Below are 8,212 nucleotides of genomic sequence, written 5' to 3' on the forward strand. Positions count from 1 at the left end.
GGGCGGAGGCAGCTCCCCGGCGCCCCCCGCGGAAGGCCGGGTGCCTGCAAGGACGCTGCCCAATCCCAGGCTTGTGTCTGCGAGGTCACCGCCCTCCTCGGAGCAGGGACCCTAGGCAAGGTCACTGCCCAACTCCTGGGCCGGGACCCAACGCGGGGTCCTGGCCCAACCTGGGGCCGAATCCAGCAGGCGGGAGATCATTGCCCTCCCCCCGGGGGCCTGGACCCAGCCGGCCCAATTGCACAAGGTTTCCGTGTGTTTGTTCTGACTTCAGGTCACCACAGCAGCCTTCTGATGCTGGACTTTGATGCTGAAAGTGCAGTTCCCAGGAGAGTGAAAATGTAGAAGCCGACAAAGGATGAACAGTCCCCGAATGCTTGCAATGTGAAACAAGCGGAATATGAGGCAAAATAAATACAGTTTTCTGGGGATAAACCCAGGGCGTCTGGCATGCCAAGCAAGTGTTCAACCACTAAGCCGAAATAGGGTAGAAGAAACAGGACAGGTAGAAAGAACCCAAAGGGAAGGAAAGAGGGACTGTGGCTTTAAATCCAAAAACCCGTGAACTCCCCAACCTTCACCTCCAGGCCTGTCTTTTTCCAGGCCTGAGTTCTTACAGAGTGCTGTCAGTCCAATTAATAGGTACTTACTTACTAAATTTGTTTTCAGAATGTGCTTTTATTTATGTGTTGGATATGGAAAATGACAAAATCCAACCAGTATGGCCCAGGGACAGGGAATGAGGCAGAAGGCAATACATTGATCCTTTCCTAGTACAATCTTCCCCAGTGACAAGACAGGTCCCCAGAAGGAGATATCCATCGAGTCTGAAATGACAGTCTCTGGGAAGAGGCCAAAGCATTGATCCTTCCCTAGACAAATCCTTTCCCAGATACCGACCACTGACCCCAGACCCTCCATCTGGCTCAGTAAAGATAAATCCCAGATACTGAAGCAGGACTCCAAGATGGCAGAGGCAGGGTACAAGCTGGAGGTGAGTCATGTCCCTGTTTACAAGTCCTATGGCTGTGACACTTCCTGCCACAGGTTGGGTATTCAGAAACCGGACACTTGTAATCAGGCATCACAAGGTAACCAGTGGGAGCAGATGGGATAAGGTCTTCAATTCTGTCCTCACAGGGAAAAGAGCATATAAGACCAGGGTTTCTGGACCTGGGGCCATGAGCCCCTGTGGGCCGCTGTACCTGCCTTATGGAGTGCTACTTCCGCCTTCCCCTCCATGAAGTGCACTTGGCTTATTCCTTCTGTGTGTCTTGCTCAATTCTTTTTTCACATCCCCAAGAACCTGGACCCCAAGTGGACACCCAGACATAACAACGCCACTCCACTTGTCTCTCCAATGGCCTTCCCATGCCCTCTGTGAAATTTCCCCAGATCAGTGAGCCTATTTTGCAATTCTGTGATTCTTAAAATTCAAATCCATGAATGGGGTTGTGGCTCAGTGGTAGAGTGCTCACCTGGCACATGCAAGGCCCTGGGTTCCATCCTCAGCACCACATAAAAATGAATAAACAAAATAAAACTATTGTGTACAACTAAAAAATAAACATTTTTAAAAAATTCAAATCCATTTCTTTCTCCATTTTTCATTTTTATTTTTTAAATTTTTTTAGTTGTTGAAAGACCTTTGTTTTATTTATTTATTTTTATGTGGTGCTGAGAATCAAACCCAGTGCCTCACACATGCCAGGTAAGTGTGCTACTGCAGAGCCACAGCCACAGCCTAAATTTTTTTTTTAATTGGTTCCTCTACCCACTTTTAAAATTGAATTATAATTGCTAACCAGGCTAGTGCTGTTCACCAAGTATTTACTTTCTTCCCATTTAGGCCCAAGGTAGTATTGCATGCTTTCGCTTTTTGAGATCAGGGTGGCCGTATGACCATTTTGACCAATGATACGTAAATAGCAGAAAGTCCTAAGAGGAACCCTGGCTCTGGCATCCCTTTCTCCTGTCTGGTGATCCTGAAAGCACCTGTTGAAACCCAGCCTCCCAGGGCTGGGGATGTGGCTCAAGCGGTAGCGCGCTCGCCTGGCATGCTTGCGGCCCAGGTTCGATCCTCAGCACCACATACAAACAAAGATGTTGTGTCCGCCAAAAACTAAAATATAAATATTGAAATTCTAAAAAAAAAAAAAAAGAAAGAAAAAAGAAAAAAAAAAGAAACCCAGCCTCCCTGGGGTCCCTTCCAGCCAGCGCACTGAACCCGCAGTAGAGAGGAGGGAGTTGTAACCCAGCACACCAGCCCCCTGCCGCAGCCTCACTAGGAGGTTACTGTTGTTACTCCCACTCTCCAAGCATGCTAACCCAGACCCAGGTGGCCTGTAAATTGGCTGACACCACAGAGCTGGTGAGGAGCTCAAAATCCATGGTGCCCCTCCAACACTCTCAGACCCGTGTTTGCAAAGGGAACCAACAGAGTTGTGGGCTTTAACTCACAATCATACGTGCATAGGGGAAAGGAACTGCCAATTTTCATCCTCTGGGTGGACAGTGGTTTTTTGTTTGTTTGTTTTACTTATTATTATTATTATTTTCATACAAGGGATTGAACGTAGGGAAGCTCTATGTTGTGTTACAACCTCAACCCTTTTTAATTTTTTTTTTTTTAAACAGGGCTCACCAAATTGGGGCAGCTCTTCTCAAACTTGAAATCCTCCTGCTTCAGCTTCCCAAATTGCTGTGTTTGCCGTAGGCTGGTGCAGGATGATGTCAATTGGTATTTTAACATTGATACCTGGACAATAATTATCGAGTACAACAAGCAATTAGAATAACAGAAACTTTAGATATTAAAGGTTATTTTTACAAGATCTAAGAATAACTTCTAAAGTCTGTCTTAAAAGATCTTCTCCTCTTTGTAGAAATACTCCCAAGGGCTTTTTATTGTTTAAGATAAATTTGATGGAGGTCTAGTTTACATATGTAAAATGCACTCATCCTAAGGTACCAAGGTGACTTGGTAAATGTGCACACCTGAGCACCCACTGTCCACTCCAGGCTCACAGTCCAGTTCTCTCCTGGCACTTCCCAGTCCATTTGCCTCCCACTGTTGACCTGGGCAACCACTGACTCCTTCTTATCACTGTTGATTCCGCTCTTCTGGAGCCTTACATGATAAATCCTGGGTGTCTAGCTCTTTCATGCAGCACACATTTTAGATCCACTGCAAAATGGTATGTGTCAGTCTCCTATTTCCACAGATCCCAGAAGGAGACTCCATTCTGGACAGGACATTCATGAATGCTTCAATTCCACAACTTAGCCTGCCTGGGGAGGCAGGAGGCTGGAAAGTTCAAGGCCAGCCTCAGCAACCTAGCAAGGCCCTGTCGCAAAATTTAAAGATAAATAAAAAGACTTGCAGGTTTATGAATACAGAAGGGAGAACACTGGGCCGGACTGGGGAGGTCGGGCCCCTGGCAGCCAAAACCCCTGGGCCATGAGCCCGCAGCGGGCTGAATTGCTCCTCAGGCAGCAGCAGGGAGGAGCACCAGCTGCAGCCCATGCGGGGATCCCTGGCCCTGCAGGGTGGGTACATTGGTCTTTGCCGGTCTAGGCCTGAGGCTCTCGGGTCCACTGTGGTACTGGCCAGTGGCTCAGGGGTGGAGCATTCTTGCGAAAGTCCGCACTTTGCTCAGATGAGATTTTTGAGCCCATCATACTGCTCCCCTTGGCAGCCACTGGAAAGGAGATGTGTCCTCTCTGTCTTCCTGAAATTCCTGCCCTGAAGCGCCTGCGACAAGACTGGACTCCTCCTGTCGGCCTGCCCTGCAGCTGTCCTCAGGGAGCTAAGAGCAGAACTAGAGTCCTGGAGGCTCTGCTTCCATTTTGCATCCGGCTCTTGGGCTCTGGGTCCCCTTGGATTCCAGAGAGCCCCCCAACTTGGGCAGCAGCAGCAGCTTCTGGTCCTGGACAGGCCCTGCCTGGGTGCTCAGATGGGATTAGATCTGTGGTGGGCAGCAGTGAGAGTCCTCCAGCTGAGCAAACCCCACCCTAGCCCCATCCCCTCTCTAAAACCTCAGAGTCCCCCCAACCCCCCTGGTCTTCAGTCAGGGCAACGGCACTGACTGAAGTTCCTTTAGGCTTCACCAGGACCCTCTGTTTGGTTTTGGGGGTGATGATCAGACCTGATTTGTTGGGTCCCCCAGGCCAGGCCTCTGGCCTAGGACTCCGGTAATACTCACTGTCTGATTTTTGCTAGCAGCTAGACAACTGAACACAGGGCTGAAGAGCTCCAGACCTACCCCCGGGTAGGAGAAAGGCAAAGGGAATTTTAAGGAGGAGGGTACGAGGATAAGGCTCTTACCTGACTTGGGGTATGTGACTTAGCAACTGCTAAGTCACCTTCCTGATGCACAGCGCCTTCAGGTTGACCTGTCTGGGCATGTTTCTGAGGTCCTGCTAATATCCAGTCCCCCACACCCGCTTCCTGCCACAGAAGCCAGGCATGACCATGTCAGGCTTTATCCAGATCTCTGCATGTGGCTTCGCGGGGCTGTAGATCACCCTGTTCACCACAGAGAATGTTCCATTGTGTGAGTGTAGCACAATTTATTTCACCCTTTCCCTGCTGACCTTTTAGGTTGTCTGCAGTTGGCACTTGTGTGATCAAAGCTGAATTGTACATTCCTGTCCAGCTCATGAGTGAGATTTCTCCAGCAATGTCCTTGGAATGGAGCTAGGGTCCCAGGGGTGCATGCCCCTTCACTGCCGTTGCTGAGAGCACTCTCAGTTAGCCTTTCATTGCTGTGACCAAAATATTTGGCAAGAACAACTTAGAGGAGGAAAGATTTATTTTGGCTCACGGTTTCAGAGGTTCAGTCCATGGTTGGTGGACTCCCCTGCAGAACATGGCAGAGGACATGGTGGGGCAGGCTGCTTGCTCAGGAAGGCCAGGCAGCAGAGAGAGAGATGGGAAGGACCTGGGTGGGACAGGGTTCCCAAGACCACATCCCTGTGACACACCCATCCACCTAGTGCCACCAGCGGTCCACCCATTCAGATTAGGAATGCGTCAGATGGGCTGATCCACTGAGGATGTCCAGCCTCCCCTTCTCCAAGCATGGCTGCCCCACTATCACGGCAGCTTCTGGGGCTCCAGATGCAAGCCACGGCGCTCTCTGTGGGGCCTTGTGCAGGGGGCCCTTCACTTCCAACCACCCTACAGAGAGGACATGTCTCCCTGGTGCCCCCTGGGCACAGTGCAGGCCCCAGCAACTCCTCTCCCACTGCTGCTGGCTTCTGCGCCACAGAGATTTCACTTACTTATCATGGCTAGACCCTCTTGGTTGTTTTCTTTTGAGTTTTATTTGTCATTATTATATATTTGAAACATAGACTCACCATACTTATTGATTTTTTTTTTTTTTTTTTGGTACCAGAGATTGAAACCAGGGGCACTTAACCACTGAACCACATCCCCAGCCCTTTTTATATTCTATTTCTGAACAGGGTCTTGCTAAAGTTGCTGAGGCTGACTTTGAACTTGTGATCCTCCTGCCTCAGCCTCCCAAGCCTCTGGGATTACAGGCGTGGCCACTGTGAAAGGCCCTTTTTGACTTTGAGTCTGTCTTAAACGCCTTTTCTGTGCACCCACCTTACCTCTCTGGCCACTGGTCATACTTCTTCTTGGTCCCAGAAATAGCTGCCCAGGTGGTCTCTGAAGCCCTGAATTCTTTCCCCCTCTCCTGGTCATCCTTCCTAGTGAGGCTCAGAGGCCAGCTCTTCTGTCCTCTCCCGCCCCCCCATAGAGGGAGCCTCCCTTTGGGCAGCCCATTGCACTGGGAGCCTGAGCTGGAACTGGGGTCCTGGCTGTGTGGTGCTGGGCTGACTGTGAGTCTCCGCAGTCAATGTTCCTACTGGTTCTGGAACCACAATGGCAGGAGCACTGAGCCATAAAGGCCATCTGCGTGTGGGGCGCCCACAGGACTCCAGCTGCCAGGTGACAATAGGGACAATAGCCCCCATGAGCAGACTCTGCTAAGGGGTCTGCAGAATACACTAAAATATGGCCCTTCTCTTTGCCCCATGAAAGGGTCCTGGAAGTATCTACATCCAAAACACCTTCCGACCAGGGGAACTGAAAATGACAGAACACGCCCCCTGGTGGTGAGGGGCGCCCAGCAGAAAATGCCCCTGCAGGGGCCGTTGGGGCACCGCCTTGAAATGACTGCAAGACCCAGCACTTTCAGCCGGCCAGGGCAGGGACTTCTCATTGATGCTTTGGGGGATTTTTTTTTCTAAGAGATCATGTAAATTTAAATTTTTAATTGAATGTAAGAGTCATATATTTTGTGGGCACCAATGTGATGTTGGGATTTGTGCACATCATGGAATAATTATATTAAGCTAATTAACATGTCCATCACTTCGCATCTTTTTGACAGCGAGCATATTTTAAATTTTCTATTTCGTAGCTTTGAAATAACGTGTTGTTATTAAATGTGGTTAACAAGGAGCGACAGTAATCAACTGTGATTCGTACCTCCCGGTCGGCCCCGGAGGGACGTGGTGTTGCGTTTTCAGAACGCGGCCAGAGTCTCTCTACAGCTGGACAGCGCGCCTTCTTCACCGGCCTGCGGGTCTCTCCCTGCTGTTCCGTCTTCCTGCACCAAAGCGAAGACTCTGATGAAGTCCGAGTCAGCGCCTCGTCCGGCAAGCAGCACGGGCTTCCTCACCGTCCCGCAGGTCACGCTTTTCGTCCAGGTCATTCTGGATTTCCGCAGAGCCCACCGCGCAGACCGCGGCCTAGCCCACCAGCAGGGGCTCTGGACCCGCTGCCCCACCTCCCCCGCGCCCGTCCTGCTCCTTCCGGAGGGCTCCCGCTCTGGCCCTTGGCGACAACCCCTGTCCCCCAGGGGGTGAGGACTCTGGAATGTCAACGGACCGGTTGCTGAGAATTTCTTCACTCCTGCCCAGTTTGGCAAAGGAAGCGCTCGCACGTTTGCTTTTGAGCAACTTTGTAATGCACACACCATAAAAGGCACCCAGCTCAAGTGTGCGGATGGGCGGTCCGCACTGCGGCGGTCCAGGACGCTTTCCCAGGGTGCTGGTCCCGCTTCGCGCCCTAAGCAGGCTCTCGCCTACCCGTGGTGTCCGTAGACCTGGCTGTTCTAGATGCTTCACTTCGTAGAAACAGCGATTTGCTTTTCTCTGTGCTCACACTCAACACGGAACACTTTGTGACCAATCTGCGGATACAAACTGGGTAACCTACAGTTTTATTGTATTCTTTAATTTTTGCAGTTCGGGGGATTGAACTACATCCACACCCCTTTCTTTAAAGAAATAAATAAAAATTGAGACAGGCACTCACTAAGTTGCCCAGGCTGGCCTCCAACCTGCAATCCTCCTGCCTCAGTCTCCTGAGTACCTGAGTAGCTGGGATTGCAGGCAGGAATCGTGTGCCATGCTTTCCTTCAATTTTTTTTTTTTTTTTTTTTAAATAAAGAGCAGATGTTTATATCTTGCAGTCCTGGAGTCGGAGGAGGCCTGGGTGAGGAGCCAGAGTCTGGGGAGGGGCTTTGCTGCATGGTGCTGTGACCCTATAAGGTTCAGTTCCCTGCCATCATGGAGGCAAAGGATTGAGGCAGAATGAGAGAAAACACTTCATCAACAAGCCTGCTTGCTGGACGTGGTTGGCTCTTGCCTTCCCAGGACCATCTTACACTTCTTCCTACGGAGGATCTCTTCAGGCTTTGCCAGGGAAGGAGTGTGGGTGCCAGATGGGCAGCCCCTGGGCTGTGGGTGTTTCCGACAGCAGCCCTTTCCACAGAGGCCTGAGCACCTCCTCTGGTTCTCCAGGCCCCCAAGCTGCAGCCCAGGGACCTGAAGAAGATATAAATGGCTGTTTCTGTGCTGACCAAAGTGGCTTAGCTGTGTTTTGTCAGTTAGTGTTTTGGGCAAGCATCCTCTGACACTGAAGGACACTGACTTGGTCAAGTGACACAGGCCTTGCTCTGACAGGGCTTCAGCCAAGGGGTCTGCACTGTTCCAGGGGGCCAGGTTGCCCCCTGAACAGGGGAAGTATGCCTTTATTGATTTCTGGGGTAGGCTGAATCTGGTGAGTTTTCATCGGCCTGGGGTATGGATTTTGGTTTTGGATTTGATTTTTGGCACTGGCCATTGAACCCAGGAGAGCTTAACTCCTGAGCCACATCCCCAGCCCTTTCTATTTTTTTTTTTTTTTTTT

The 8,212-nt window shown here is 50.6% G+C and overlaps 1 long non-coding RNA gene across 1 annotated transcript; it reads right to left on the reverse strand.

The window, feature by feature from the left end:
• Positions 1-1,698: 1,698 nt before the first annotated feature.
• LOC107147007 lies at positions 1,699-6,883 on the reverse strand. Its single transcript, XR_001504101.2, has 4 exons — positions 6,506-6,883; positions 4,328-4,767; positions 2,645-2,758; positions 1,699-2,122 (listed from the first exon to the last, which is right to left on the reverse strand). It is a non-coding gene; the product is annotated as an uncharacterized LOC107147007 (long non-coding RNA).
• Positions 6,884-8,212: the final 1,329 nt, after the last annotated feature.

The sequence above is a fragment of the Marmota marmota genome, unplaced genomic scaffold (assembly GCF_001458135.2).
Source record: "Marmota marmota marmota unplaced genomic scaffold, marMar, whole genome shotgun sequence".
NCBI lineage: Eukaryota > Metazoa > Chordata > Mammalia > Rodentia > Sciuridae > Marmota > Marmota marmota.